Genomic DNA, 15449 nt, shown 5'->3' on the forward strand with positions numbered 1-15449 from the left:
TTTCAAGAAGTTGAAACTAGGATGTGGCAGCTGCATGCATGACATGTAGCAAAGGGTGCAGCAAATCTGTCATTTCAGAAGACACAGATGTGAGTGCATCTTGGATTCGCAAATGAAATATGTCCCATGTTTGTTAAATGTGGAACAGACATTTCCACATGGTTCACTGACAAACTGAGTTTCCCTTGGACAGAAAATGTCTGCTTACTGGATTGAATAGGGAAAAAAAGGAAAGAGATAAACAAGAGGGGCTTGAATAGGGACTAGGCTCTTTCAGTAGCAGGAGGGATTGGAGTATTGCCAACCTCTAGGTGGGGGCAATCTATATGCTGTCATACTCTGATGAGGACCCTCCCTAGGCTCCAGGAATTTTCCTACCTGGAGTTCTCGCTCTCAGGAGAATTGTATTCTGGGCCTGAGTAAAGAAAGAACAAGTAATTGTTCTCAGCAAGGACCATGGAGGAAGTGTCAGTCACAGGGCCTAACTCTGAAGCAAGGGTGCAGAGACTCAAAGCTGTAACTAAAAGAAGCTGGAGAGACCAATTCCCCCAGGATCAGAGCAGGAGACTGGGTGTGACTCCAACAACCAAAACAAAAGCATTGTTAATGACCACAGACATCCTTGCTCTAATTTGGCCACCTGAAATCTCTTAAACGGGAACTTATTCTGCTTAAAGGCAGGCTCATCTGCTTCACCTGTGTCTGGGTTGTGATTGTTGTGGCAGCAGGAGGGTGAGAAACCCTTAAGCAGGGAAACCTTATTCACAGCTAGAGTTCTTCATTGGTAAGTAAGCATTCTTTCTAGTTGCACTAGTGAGCTGAATTTAATTAGAATTTATTATGCTTTATTGGTGAGGACCAGTGTGTCAGAAAGTTGTTATTCTGTGCTTTTGTGGGAAAGATTTATTTCATATGTATAAAAAGCAAAATGTGAAATAGCTGTTTATATTACAGTACTGCATTTTTCATGGAGTGAGGCTGTGGCTCAGTGGTGGTTTTATGTGTATATTTGTATTTAAAAAAATATCCTGTTACTGGCCACTTTTTGTGTCTTGAAGCTATTAGCTGCTTTGTTACCTGCCTTGAGTTGGAAGAGATAAGGTGAGACATACGTAAATTAAATGAGCAGAGCATCTTCAGTACTATGCAAAAGAAAAAAGAAAATCATCAAAAATGTACGTTCCCCCCACATGCTGTGAGATCTGATTTACCTTCTGTGGTTAAGTGATCATGATGAGTAATACATAGGCACACTTGGAGTATCTTCAGAACTGTTTTAGAAGGAGTTAAAATATACTTTACAGATTGCTTGCTTCCTATCTTCCATGTTGTCCCTCATTGGAGTGAAAAGCAAAGGGCGTGGAGCAGACAATATTGACCCCTTCAGAATTCTCTGAATCTCTATGGTTTGTATCATAGACACTGGGGAATTCCTAGAGCATTGCAATGTCACTTCTGGATGAAACTAGAAGCGAAATCCTATGATATAATTCCACCCTTTATTTTTTGTCTCACTGCTGTAAAACCTCTGGCTGGCAATCGTAATACTTGGACCTGAATGAAAGGTTCATATAAAACTTCCTTAAAGTGAGTCAAGCCCATGACTCTTTTAGATGGTACTGTCTGTCCTGACCAGCAACAAGTCCCTGGGGTGCTGCACAGAGGGAGAGAAAGAGGTCTTTTTCAATACCTGCTGCTGCAGGCTTTTAAACATGATTCCATTGATTGAACCTGGGACTTCCTACATGTAAATCTGCTCTATCCCTGCTCTGTTCCTGAACCCTAACTTTTCAGAGATGCAGCTTTCCTAGTCGGTCTGGCAGAGGTCCTCATTGCCATGTAGATCAGCCAGATCAGCCTTTCAAAGCCAGCCATAGTGTTGGAGATCATCCAGAATTAAGATGTTGACTTTTATTCCTAGTGGAGAACCATTGTTTGTATCAGAACGGTTGGGGGTCGCTCTTGTCCTTTTCAATACTTTAAATAATCTAGTGGTATTTGAGTAAAAGTTTTTTTTTTTGGGGGGGGGGGTTGAAATTGGCGATCTCTATGAGCCAAACTTCTGAGCAGGTAAGGTCAGCAACAATTTGGGTCTGGGATTGTTTCAGATACCTGTATATTGGAAAGATCATCAGATATCTTGTGTTGCAACTTTAGGGTTTAAAAAAAAAGAATGTCTCTGTGAAATCTTATGAAATTTTTCAGTTGTCTCATTTTTACCATGCTATGTAAGAAATGAATACAATGGGTAGTGGATTGGATCTAAAGAGTTCTTGCTATTGGGAGAGTTTCTGCTGTAAGTGGAAAATTCTTGTGAGTGGAAGATTGCCCTTGGATACAACAACTAGTTGTATCCTGTGCATGTGGAACTGATTGCGATTTTTATATGTGATAGATTACCTTAATTTTCTTGTTCTAGGGAATACCTTCTCTGCTTAATACTCTTGATAGATCAGTCAGCTGTCTTAGTGTAAGGTAGCTTCTCATGGTAGGGGAAGGATTTATGTCAGATATTTATGGTGGGGACAGATAAGGTGAATATGGGTTTTGTGTAGGGCCTACCCATTTTTGAGTAAGAAAACTATTTTCCTACAATCTAATATTTCTCAATTAACCTGTTCCTTTTTATTGGTGTACACTTTATTTTCTTGAGGCTCCCCACTGACTTGTGAGAGTCTGTGCGATGAATGTCCCAGCTTTATGGAATATTCTGTGTCCCAAGAGACCTGGCCTGGCTAAAGCAATGTGAAAGCTACCAATCTTATTGTCTTGAGCTTTAATTGTGTAGGGCAAACTTACTGAAAGATAGCTTGCTTGTTTTTATCAAAGTCTCCCTGCAATGCATGCTTGAAGGAGAGCACTGGGAGACTTTCTGACTTGTTCACAGGTATGGTGACACCCATGCAAATGCTATAGTTCTGGGGAAGACAGACTTTTTGGTCCATGTAATATCTTCTAAAAAAGGCTGGGCCAAAAAAGTATGTGCTAATGTAACCCTGATTCCACTAGAGGGAGTTAAAGAGCTGGGGTATTCCTAATAAGGAAGAAAAGGCGCAATTTCCCCAGGAGGACTGGAGCTGCAGGGAGAAGGCCTCTCCCCTCAGAAGCACGCCTTCGCATAAAAACTATATTCACATTTTTGGTAAGGGATTCTGCTGCCACTTGTAGCCTGACGCCTTCCATGTGGAGAATGCAGAGATACCAGAGACTTCTGTGAGGAACAGAAGATTTTCCAGCACAGCACAGCTGCAGGTTGCTGCTTCTGCAAGGGACTGCCTGGGCAGAAGTATATAAAAAAAAGACGGAGGCCCTGGTCTGCCTGAATGCAACAGGCCTGAATGGTTTACTCCTGGTTGCTGTTGGATGTACTTGATTATTGTTCCAAATGTGGTATCTGTTGAAGTTGGGTTACAGCTATTTCCATGAATGAAAGGGTCACAAGGTGGGATCACACTGTCATAGATGTGAACTCCCTCTTCCCCAATAAAAATAAATTATTTTTGATATTGATGTTTAAACTAAATAGGTTACGCTGGCAAACAAAAGAGGGGGGCGGGCGGGAGAGATTAGTCTTGCACTTGAGTAGACGGACTAAGAGCAAGGCAACCAGCATCTCAGAGGCTCACTTCATTCCTTTGGGTTGAGAACTGGTCTCGTGGGCCAAGTGGACCGAACAGGCGTGCCACTATCTAGTTCTTGGCCTACTCTTGCTGTAGTGGCTTCTGGGCTTGTTTCTAGGCAGCCCGGACAAAGGTACTGTTCATGGGACTTAGTTCATGCATAGCTGCCATTATTCTAGGGCTAGAGGCAAAGCCCAGTGCACCCAGGAAAGCACCGGGCGCTAGGATGCACACATGGATTGTGGCCTTCGGGGGTGCTGGCCACATGGCAAAAGCATAAATCATGGTTTTGACATCCCCTTCCCCCCGCTTCCCACTCGATCTTCAGATTCAGTATAGTGCAGTGGTTAAATAGTGGTGGACTCTAATCTCAAGAGCTGGATTTCATGCCACTTTTCTGTGCAGCCAACTGGGTTGCCAACCTCTGGGGAAGCTGAGAAAAAGAATTAATAATTGGCTGGGTAATAAAGGCTGTTTTGAATAAATAGGCTTTATCCCACAGCCAATCATCTGTTTGTGTCTTGGCCTCTACTTAGTGGGTTCAACAGGTTTTTTGGTTTTGAACCTCATGGGGAAGCCTGGAGATCTTCAGGAAGTACAACTGGTCTCCATGCAGAGAGGGCAGAGAAAAGCATTCTGCCAGCTGTTGCTAATCTGTGGCATGGTGTAGGTCTTTCCAGGGGAATTTCGCATACATGTCATCTCAAAAGTACAAATATCCAGAGTATAAAGATCAGCTCTGCAGGGGAAAAGGGCTGCTGTGGAGGGCAGACTGTGAGGCACTGCACCATCTTGAGACCCCAGCTCCAAACCTCCAGGAATATTCCCACCCCAGGGGTTGCTAACCTCTAGGTGGGGCCTGGAGATCTATGGGAATTGGAGTTCATGTGCAGACTATACAAATCAGCTCCGCTGGCAGCTGGGGAGGGGGGACTCTGGCCTTGGACCCAACTGTGGTTCAGGGATGCCACTCTCCAGGTGGGACCTGGGGATCCCCTGCAACTATAGCTCTTCTCCCGACCACAGTGATGAGTCCCCCTGGAGGGGGGGACTTCAGGTGACATGTGGAGATCTCACAGGATTTCAAGAACTCTTACTTGCAAAAGGCAGTCATCCTGGAGGAGGACTGCATGACATAGAATTGCAGATGCCAGCATCCAGAAGAGGCCTGAGGTGAAAAATTGGAGATCCTCCTTCAGAGCAGCCAGAGGAGCAGACTCTAGCAATATCCCTGCCCACTAAAAATCATGTCCACTTCCAGCCCCAAAGCCAAAACCTCCAGGTATTTTCCAATCCAGAGGTGTCAACTCTCAACCCCCACCCCCCAAGCTTTCTGGCCATGGAGGAGGGAGAGAGATTTTGGTAGTATGGAAGGAAAGAAGGAAAAGAGAAAGAGGACTGGAGACAGGAATGGAGATAGAGATGGGGGAAGGAGTGGGAAGAAGGGAGGGAGGGGGGAAGCTTCCCCTTGGTGCCCTGCATCCCATAGGATTGGTAGGTGGTTGTTTCTGGACAGAAGGCCAATCCAGAGTCTGCACTGCCATAGCCCCGTTTCAGCATGAGTGCACAGCAGCCCTCTCCTGATTCAGCGTGTGTGCCATCTCGGTCTTGATTCAACACCAGCCCAGCCCTGATCCAGGGAAGAGCATGTGAAGGCTTCTCCCGGCTGTTCTGCACCCAATATGGCTGGCAAGGGGCCATGGCCCTGATGCCTGGCACACTGCAGATGGGCACCGCCAAGGCTGGCAGAGGCCTCGGTAGGCCCAGTGGGGTGGGTGTAATTGTGGACCTTCTGGGCAATAGCTTCTCAGAGCTCTCCAAGGAGAGAGACAAGTATTTCCTACAAGGAGAGGTGATTGTGTGCTACATAAGGTTTGCAGTTGGAGAAGGGAGGGATGCTTTTGTCTTCTGTGTTCACTCTCTTTGTGAGTGTATGTAGTCCTCCCTCCAAAACAGCCATTTTTTGTGAGGAGCTGCTTTCTAGAGTCTGTAGATGACATCCCTTTCCAGGAGATTTCCAGGAGGCTTTTGACCCTTGGGTCAAGAATGTTCCTTGAGGTTTGGAGCCTCAAGATTCCAGGGATGGACAGGAGCTTTTGCCATGTAACCAGCCCACAGGAAGGCCACAGTGCAGGTGTGCATCCTAGTGCCTGTTGTTTCCCTGGGTATGTCGGGCTTTGCCTCTAGTAGATTATAATGGAGAATTGACCCGGGGGCAGTATCTGAGGCTCAGAAGATCTTTGTTTTGAGGTCGAGGCATCTAATTTAAAGCATAGCTACTGGTGCTTCTTCTAAAAAACCCCCACCAAGCTTCAAAAAGATTGGACCACAGTGTCCAATTCTAAGAGCCCCCAAAGAAGGTGTCCCCATCCTTAATTATTTCCAATGGAGAGGGAAAGGGGCATTTAAAGGGATCATGATCCCTTTAAATACTTTATTCCTGCCATGACTGGCTTGGAGTGAACTCCTAAGGCATTTACAGGGCTCACATTCACTTTAAATGCCTTCTCCAAATCGAGAATTCACTTGGAAGGCATTTAAAGGGACTGTAATATCTTTAACTTTGACGATCTTCAGCCCAATCTATATTCGATTAAATTCAGCCCAATTATATCTGGTTAAAGAATATCTAAAAAATTACTGATAAGGTATTTTTCAGGGTTTTCTTTGGATCACACTGGCTGATACATCCACACACATTGGATAATGTCAGTGAGCTTTTGCAGCTGGATGTCCTTGTTCAAAATAGGAAAATATGCTTCTAAAATAAATTGAAAGTGCATTATCCAGCATGTGCAGAATGTGAACCATGCTGCCTTATTTCTGGTTATGTGTATGTGTGTTTGTGTGTGTGCATAATTGAATAGAAACCATCAATAGTGCAAGATATTTTTTAGCTCCTAGTTTATTATTATTATTTTACAATTTGGATTTTTATGCCAATCTGGGGATTCCCCTGAGGTTTGCAGAGCCCAGAATACTTGTCATGGTTAGCTGTGCAGATTCTCTGTATCATGGTCTTGAAGAGTTCTATTAAATAGGGGAGGGGGAATTATTACCTGATCTGGTCACAAGATGTCAGTGTTCCTCCACAGACCCTTCACCTTTTGCCTAGCCATAAAGGGCGGAAAAAGGCATCTTGGAGAAAGTTCAGGTATGTCTGTATAATGCATGTCAAAACAAGTGTTCTGATAATTTAATTAGGGGGCAAAGATTCAGTATAGTTCAGAACCCTGCCCTTTCTTGCTTAATTTTTTATTTAAATTGAGATACTTGATCAGTGTTTGTCTTTAGATTAAAAAGGTTTATTTCTTTGAACTGCAAAATCCTTGGAAAACAGGGTCAATTAAACTGATTTGTTATAACATGCAGAACATTTAGTAAAGCAGTAAACTTTTTTGGGGGAGGGGGAAAGTGCCAAGAAAGGTGAGATTTATATTTAGAATTTTCTATTGAATACACTATAGCTGTTTTTTTTTTTAAATAAAGGCTTAACAGCATCAAATGGCAGTCTTCTCACTCCAAAGTAAACTGAAATTTCCTACAACGTCCCCTGACAATTGTGGCTATAACTCAATGAAGAAATTTACCATGACAGCCTCGAGGTTGTTAACTTTCTTTCAAACTTGTGTCTAAAATTTCTGTGGTTGATGGGGATAACATTTGAACTGGTAGGTTCACCCAGTGGAAGAAATTCTCTTCCCGTGATTTCCCAAAGGGTTATGGTTACTGACTCTTAAAGTTTGATTAATTCAACAAATGTGTTAAAGCAGACTCACAGTCTCTCATCCAGGACTGACTTACAGCGCTCTGAGTTCCATGTAATGGATTTCAATGGGTATCTCCAGCCCCTGCCTTGCTCTGTGTAACCAGAGCAATAAGAATAAGGGTAAAACCCTGGCAATACTTAACTCAGTTTAGCAAGTCAGATAATACTAATCGGAAGAAGGTGTATGGGACTTTAGCATATTTTTGCTCTAGAACTTTCCTTGCTGTGTCAGGAGCTAACCTGTTATGGGACCGTGGCTGAATGGCAGGGTATCTGCCTTGCATGCAGAAAGTCCCTGGTTGAATCCCTGGCATCTTCAATTCAAAGAATTAAGTAGGTGGAGATAGGAAAATAAGATTGCCAGGTCCCTACTGTCCACTGGCAGGGGGTGCAAAGTTAGGGTTGTCAGCTTCAGGTTGGGAAACTTCTGGAGATTTAGGAATGGAACCTGGAAAGGACAGGGACCTTAGTGGGGTAAAACTGTTTATTTATTTGGATTTTTATACTACCCATTCTTTACAGCTCTGGCCGGTTTACATGGAACATTATATAACTTTACATAGAACATTATAATAATCTATAACATTATACAAGTAAAATGCCATTGAGGCCACCCTCCAAAGCAGCCATTTTCTCCAGGGGGAATTATCTTTGTAATCTGGAAATGAGCTGTGATACCTGGGGATCCCCACATCCTACCTTGAGGCTGCATCCTTATATACAAATCCCCTAGCCAAGACCTTGGAGATCTGCTGCCAATCAGAGTAGACAGTACTGACGTTGATGGACTAATGTTGCAACACTGTTCAAGCTAAACTGGGTATGATCCTGGGCTATTTTTGAGGAGGATACAAAGAGGGCCATTCCGCACCAGGATCTATGTTGCAAATTGGTTGCGGAACAAAAAAACGCCATTTTAAATAGTGGAATTCGTCGTTATGCATACCTGCCTTCGTAGTGGAATATCGTTTCCCACAGGTTTCCGGTCTGTGGGAGCCAGTTTGGTGTAGTGGTTAGGAGTGCGGACTTCTAATCTGGCATGCCGGGTCCGATTCTGCGCTCCCCCGCATGCAACCAGCTGGGTGACCTTGGGCTCGCCACAGCACTGATAAAACTGTTCTGACCGGGCAGTGATATCAGGGCTCTCTCAGCCTCACCTACCCCACAGGGTGTCTGTTGTGGGGAGAGGAATGGGAAGGCGACTGTAAGCCGCTTTGAGCCTCCTTCGGGTAGGGAAAAGCGGCATATAAGAACCAACTCTTCTTCTTCTTCTTCTTCTTGGCAAAAATCGCTAGCCAGGAAGCGATATTGCTGAGCTTTGTCCCGCCCCTGGCCGTCAATCAAACGAGCAGCCAATGGGCGGCCATTATCATGCTCCAGAAAAGCCCCTTTCCCTTTAAGGCAGGTTTAAAAAAAAGAAACACATGTTGCAACGAATCTGCGTTGATTCGTTGCAGCAGAGAGACCAATCTAGCTAGCAGGTGGTGTTTGAGCTGCCGTTTCATCGTTGCCACGCTCCCCCCGAGTGAAAGAAAAATACCCCCCTAGCATGGGCGCGATTTTCGGCCGAAAATTAAGGGAAAAATAAAGGGAAAATAAACCAGCAAACGGGACTGTGTGGTGCTTGGTGCCTTAAAACAGCTCTGGGGAGGGACTGCAGCCGGGGAAGCCTTGCTGGGTAAACAAAGGCTCGCCGGTGCGTTGATCTCCGCTCGCTCGGAGAAAAAAAATGGCGATCGCTTCGCCGGAAGATCAGAGGAGAGAGCTAGGGGGAGGGACTTTGCAGAAACTGCAACAATGGTAACCCACAGAATTTTCCAACTAGTGTTGCAGATTGGTTGCAAGAGTGTAGCGCTTTCCAGAGGGTGAATCTACTTGTGGGGATTTCCCTGAAAGCGCTACAACAAAGCACTTTTTGCAGATCGGTTTCAGGAGTGTGGCAGATTGTCAACAACGTTGTACATAACTGCAAATTAGTAGCGATTTCAATTTGCCATACTCCTGCTACAAACAATCAGTGCGGAATGGCCCAGAGAATCCTTGAAAGGAAGAGAAAGATGGAAATAAAAACCCTCAAAAAACAGAAGTTTGGGAACTTGGACCTCCTCAGTCCCATGCAACATAGAAGAATAGGGGAGAGAGCATTTTATATCACTGTCCCTCCCTGCTCCCAGAAAACGATGCTAAGAAGAGTTAGGCACAGAAGAGAGCAGCTACTTGGGTAAGCATCTTTGCCCTGAGTTCAGACAATCCTAGTGTTATGTGATCTGGTTTCTAGGTAGCACATCTGGTTGAGGGTAGCATCTATTATTGCATGGTGGTTGTGGGGCCTTTGAAGAGAAACCGCTGGGGTAGCAACTGGGTGTAAGAAGCTTTGTGTCACTGCTCCTCCAGCATATGCATCAGTTACAACTAGCTTTTTAAAATTATGTCCGTAGGTTCTTAATCTTCTTCTGCTGTGAATTGCCTTGGAGTCAGAATGGCAGCCCAGAAATCAATCAATCAATATATGATATCAGGAGTGATGTCTTGCCAGAGAAGCTGGCCTTCAGTTCACTGCACTGATGTGATTCTTGACTACAACCGTCTGGTGCCCCCATTCTTGTATTAAACCATTCTCAGAAAGTCCTTCATAATGCTTACTTTGCTCCATACAATTAGATTAGATGGGATTTCATAGGAGGAGGTCATGTTTGGTTGCTATGGATTCCCAGCTACTTCTTTCCTAGGCTGGATTTGGGAGCATCTTGAAAATCCAAATGTCTTGGAAATAATAGGGGATGCTACCTTTTTCCAGATGACATTTTAAGATATGGGAGTGAGGCTGAGGAGTGTTATGATGCCCATTATGGTAAGCCATGATTTACATAGGGTCCTCCCTGTTGGTCAACATTTCTCTTCTTGACAGTCTTGACTGGATATTTTTGCTTGTATCCATGTACTTTTCTCAACCTTGTTGATCATCTTGGCCTATCGTCTAATGGAAAAGAGGCCAAATGGCGTATTATTTACAAAATGCCAATGTGCGTATTTAAACCTGCCAGGAACTGTTTCTAGGGAAAAGTAGCTTTGGGAGTAGGGCTGCCAGCCGAATTACTATTTGAATTACAATTTGAAAGTCCAAAATGAAAGGCCTCAGTTCCCCTGGAAAAAATGGCAGCACTGGCAAGTAGGTGGGATTATACTCTACTGAGATTCTTCTTCTCCCTAAGTGCTGCTCTTCCCACCCCAAAATATTTTGGAATCTACCAACCTGAAAATAGAAATTCTCTTTGGGAGTGGGTGATGTTCAGTAGGAAGCCGGGCAAGAGGAGGGATGTTTAATCCTTGGCTTGTCTTCTGCAGCCTGTCTTCCCCCAATGGTAGTCTCCCCAAAGCTTTTGGACACATAGTCGCAGAGATAAATATGTGTCTGCCATGTGCCTCTGGGTGTATAAAGACACTTAGGGAAGGAGTTGGGGAAAGGTTAAACCCCTTTTCTGTTCCAGAAACTGTTTGGAGCCACTGAAGATAGCTCCTCTCAATGTTTCTTTTCCTTAGAAGTAGCCACCAAAGTTTATATACACATGTAGCAGGCTAATATGGCGTTTGGCCCTGTGTAGTAAGGCTCACAAGCAAAGGTGCTGGAATGTGGTTTAAGTAGATTCTCTGCGGGTGAGAATCTCCTGGTTGTTCCCGGCCCTAGGGAAGCACTCCTAGCCTTGACCAGGGCCAGGGCCTTCTTGGTCTTGGCCCCCACCTGGTGGAACGAGCTCCCGGGAGAGCTGCGGGCCCTGCGGGATCTTCCAGCATTCTGCAGGGCCTGCAAGACGGAGCTCTTCCGCCAGGTCTATGGTTGAGGCGGGGGCTGCCGAGGTACATCGACTGCTCTCCCCCGGGCTTCTCCTTGAACATCGTTGACCTCCTTCTCCGCCCCCCCTTTTAGGAATGGGGGGTAGGAAGGGGATTTTGTTATTGCGCCGCCATGTTGTGATGGTTTTAAGTCTTTTAATTGGAGTTTTAATGGGGTTTTAAGACATTGTAACCCGTCACGAGCCATTTGGGAGTAGCGGGAAATAAACAAACAAACAAATAAATAAATATTATTATAATAATAAAGCTTAACCCTAGGTAAAGGTAAAGGTAAAGGTATCCCCTGTGCAAGCACCAAGTCATGTCTGACCCTTGGGGTGACGCCCTCTAGCGTTTTCTTGGCAGACTCAATACGGGGTGGTTTGCCAGTGCCTTCCCCAGTCATCACCGTTTACCCCCCAGCAAGCTGGGTACTCATTTTACCGACCTCGGAAGGATGGAAGGCTGAGTCAACCTTGAGCCGGCTGCTGGGATCGAACTCCCAACCTCATGGGCAGACAGATTCAGACAGCATATCGCTGCCTTACCACTCTGCGCCACAAGAGGCTCCTTACCCTAGGAGCTTAACCCTATTCTGATTGATGAGCTCTTTCTGAGGCTTTGAATAATTTGTGAACTGGGAATAACAGTGACAGACTTTACAGATTTGCAGTATGAACAAATAAAATAAAAGCATATTTTCCATTTCAACTATGAAAGCAATGATTATTAATCATAGAGTTTTAGCCGAGTGTTCTAACCTGCCCTTTTGGATATATTCATTGATGAATCCCATTGTATTTCAATGCTTATTTAAGCCCCCTCTTTTCCCGATGGGGACCCAATGCAGCTTACATTGTTCTCTTCTCTATTTTATAGTCATAACAGTCCAGTGAGTGGACATGATTTGGTCAAAGTCACCCAGAAAGTTTCCATAGCAGAGTGAAAATTCAGCCTGGGGAAGAGAAGGTTAAGGGGAATATTATTACTCTTTTAAAGCATCTGAATGGCTGTCATTTAATTGTTTCAACTGATAGTGGAGAGCAGGACTCTTAATAATAGGTTCAGATTTTGAATGGGGAGCTGTGGGGGATATTGGGAAAAACTTCCTAACAATTTGTACTCCTTGGATGTTGAGTGTTGGCCAGGGTTTCTTTAGGTCAATGCTTTCAGTCCCTTCCTTCTTTTAAATTCTATATTGAGTTTGCCAAATCCTCAAATATCCTTAAATATAGATAATAGCAGTTTGGGATGACCCCGTACACAGAACTGTTTCCTGTTCCTTCTTAGACAAAATACTCCCTTCCATTCAAATCAGTATAATGCTTTTAATTCATTTGCCCCACAGACCCTTTATTTCTTTTCCAGGGATACAGAGAGCCCAAGATTTACTTAGCAACTTCTTGCCTGGGTACCTCATTCCAACAAAAACACTTTTCTGTTTATAGCTGTTTGGTGTGTACTGGCTGACAATACATCTGCCAGTCATTCCAAGATAATTTCAATCTAACATAACAACAGCAACTTTATTTTTATAGCCTGCCCTTCCTGGTTGGCTCAGGGAAGGAGCTGTTGTATCCAATAGCTTTATCTCATATATAATGCTGTGCTGAAATTCAGCACCAGTTTGCTTATTATGGTTACATTGCTTCTTAATCAATGCAACCCATAAAGCTTTTATTTATTTATTTATTTTGTTTTGATTACTTGTATCCTGCCCCTATTGTACTCACTGTCTTGTGCTGGTGAACAGAAAATTCAGAATTCACATTCATGGAATAAAACCATAAAAACACTAAAACAATAAAACAATGTAATTTTTTTACAATTGTAACTAAAATACTGATTCTCAGTACTGATGAAGAAGAAATTTCTGGCCTATTAGAGTTAGAAAGGCAACGAGGTGGTGGGCGGCCACATCTGTAAGCAGCTATTTCATCCTGCATGTGAAAATATATTGCAGAGCAGGGGAAAAGCAGACCCCCCCCCAACAATCCTGCCCAAAGAAAACCAAACCTTTTGTCATGCTACAGTCCTGTGCACAGTTGCTTGCTATTCAATCTTATTGAATAATGCAGGACTTATTTATTTATGTTATTTATAGTCAAGTCTCTCTCAGTGGGACTCAAAACAGATTACACAGAATAAGGCAGTACAGTCAACAGAGTGGAACTTCCAATAGACAGTGCAATAAGATTGGACTTGTAGAAACCAGGATGCAGCCAGCGGTAAAGCAAAAGATAAGCATTCAAAGGATGTGTTAAACAAATTACGTAGTAGGAACCTGCCCTAAGCATAAATTAGTACGAATTATATGTAGTTCCTTTACTCCCGCTTGTTTCTGAACCACATTGTTAACCGTGCCGCCCTCTTTCCCATGCAAAAACCCCTCTTGTATAATTCAAAGCCAGGATAATGGGAGTCTTCCTTGCCTCCTCAGGCAGGCCATTCCATAAGGTGGTGACCACAACAGAGAATGCACAGGTACAGGTAGTTGATGATTTGGGCCATTTGCAGAGCAGCGCCCCCAGGAGGCCCTGCTCAGATGAGCAAAGCACTTGTGGCAGAGCAGAGGGAGAGAAGCAGTCCTGCAGATATGAGGGAGCAAGGCCATGCAGGACTTTGTATGTGACAGACAGAATCTTAAATTAAGCCTGGGAACTGATGGGCAACCAATGGTGTAACCACGGAATGGGAGGAATGGGCCTGCATTATCTGTGGCGTTCTGCACCAGCTGGAGTCTCCAGATTAGCTTTCTTCCTCATGTTAAGTCCACCCTGCAAGGGATTGCATCATTAGTGGTCAGTTAAAGGGACACTGTATGTGCTGTCAATCATTTTGTTTAACTCTTGAAGGTAAGCGTTCTGGGGTTCTTGAAAACTGTTTTCTGGAACCAGCAGGACTTTAGCTTGGGCTCGTTGTATGTACTTAATTACCCTGCGGTAGGCCTTTTTGTGCCTGTGACCAAAGGCCTCCTTACTTGCATATTTATTTAGAAATAAATTATGCTGCCTCTCCAGTTATCTGCTTGGGAAGGCTTTCAAAAGAAACAATAATAAAATGTTAAAAGGTATCATGGCCCAGCATTTAAAAACTCAGCCCAGCAGAAAAATATGGACCCTAAAAACAGAGCACTGAGACCTTAAGATAACAGACAAAACAGTGCTAAAATTATCCCCTTAATTAAAGGCCTGGATGGACAGAAACATTCTGGGCTGATGATGGATAGAAAGCAGTATAGGTGCTAAAGGAGACTGAAGGAGAAGGGCAGTTTATAAGCAAGGTCCCACAACTGAAACAGCCTTGTCTCTGGTGTCCCCTTGCATCACCTCTGAAGATGAGGACACAGCGACCATAATTTGTGAGGCAGAACTTAACTGGCAGTTTGGACGGTATGGGAGGAGGTGGTCCTTCAAGTACCATGGCCCCAAGCCATTTGAGGAAGAATCCGCCCTTTGAATTCCGCCCAGAAACAAGTGGGTGGCCAGTGCAGATCTTTTAGCACTGGGGTGATAATGATCCCTGTTATCAGCCCCTGCCAGGGGCCTGGCTGCTGCATTTCAGAGTAGCTGAAATCTCTGGGCCTTTTTCAAAGACAGCCTCTGTAGAGTACATTATCGTGATTGATGTGATCAGTGTATGGATCATTGTGGCCAGATCATGCTTTCTGAGGAATGGCCATAGCTGGGGAGCCTGCCAGGGCTGATAAAAGGGGCTTCATGTCATAGAGAAGAACTGACCTTTCAACTGTAGGCCAGGTTCTAATTTCACCCCTTCAGGATCAATCTCTTCCAGGACAAACTGACTCCTCCATCCTTGATCAGCTTTTTCATTGATCAGCAGCACTTCAGTCTTGGCTGGACAGAATTTTAGGTTATTGATCATCATCCTTCCCATTACCCTCTCCAAGCACCTGTCCTTTATTTTCATAGACCCCAATGGCCCAGCTGTTAGGGAGAGGTGGAGTATGGTATCATCTGCGTATTGGTGGCATTTTACTCCAAATCCTCTGACTTCTCCCTGTGGTTTCATGTAGATATTAAAAAGTATGGAGGACAAGGTGGCATAAATGCCATGGTGCTGTGGGACAGAATACATGGAGTCCAGCAGCAGTCCCTCTTCTACAATCAAGCAGCCAAGAGGACCAACCAAAGTATGGTACCCTGCTCCCCACAACTAAGTCAGCATGTCCAGAATGATACCATGCTTGATGGGGTGAAATGCCTTGC

At 44.3% G+C, this 15449-nt stretch overlaps 1 protein-coding gene across 2 annotated transcripts in view; it reads left to right on the forward strand.

The window, feature by feature from the left end:
* Positions 1–695: 695 nt before the first annotated feature.
* The window catches only part of LOC143845327 (uncharacterized), a 467259-nt gene continuing 452505 nt past the window's right edge, over positions 696–15449 (forward strand). Inside the window, exon 1 of one of the 2 annotated variants that reach the window (XM_077300105.1) lies at positions 696–784. The gene's annotated coding sequence lies outside the window, so the exon portion shown is untranslated. The remainder of the gene's footprint in view (positions 785–15449) is intronic. The other variant, XM_077300183.1, reaches the window with a different exon arrangement.

The sequence above is a fragment of the Paroedura picta genome, chromosome 1 (genome assembly GCF_049243985.1).
Source record: "Paroedura picta isolate Pp20150507F chromosome 1, Ppicta_v3.0, whole genome shotgun sequence".
NCBI lineage: Eukaryota > Metazoa > Chordata > Lepidosauria > Squamata > Gekkonidae > Paroedura > Paroedura picta.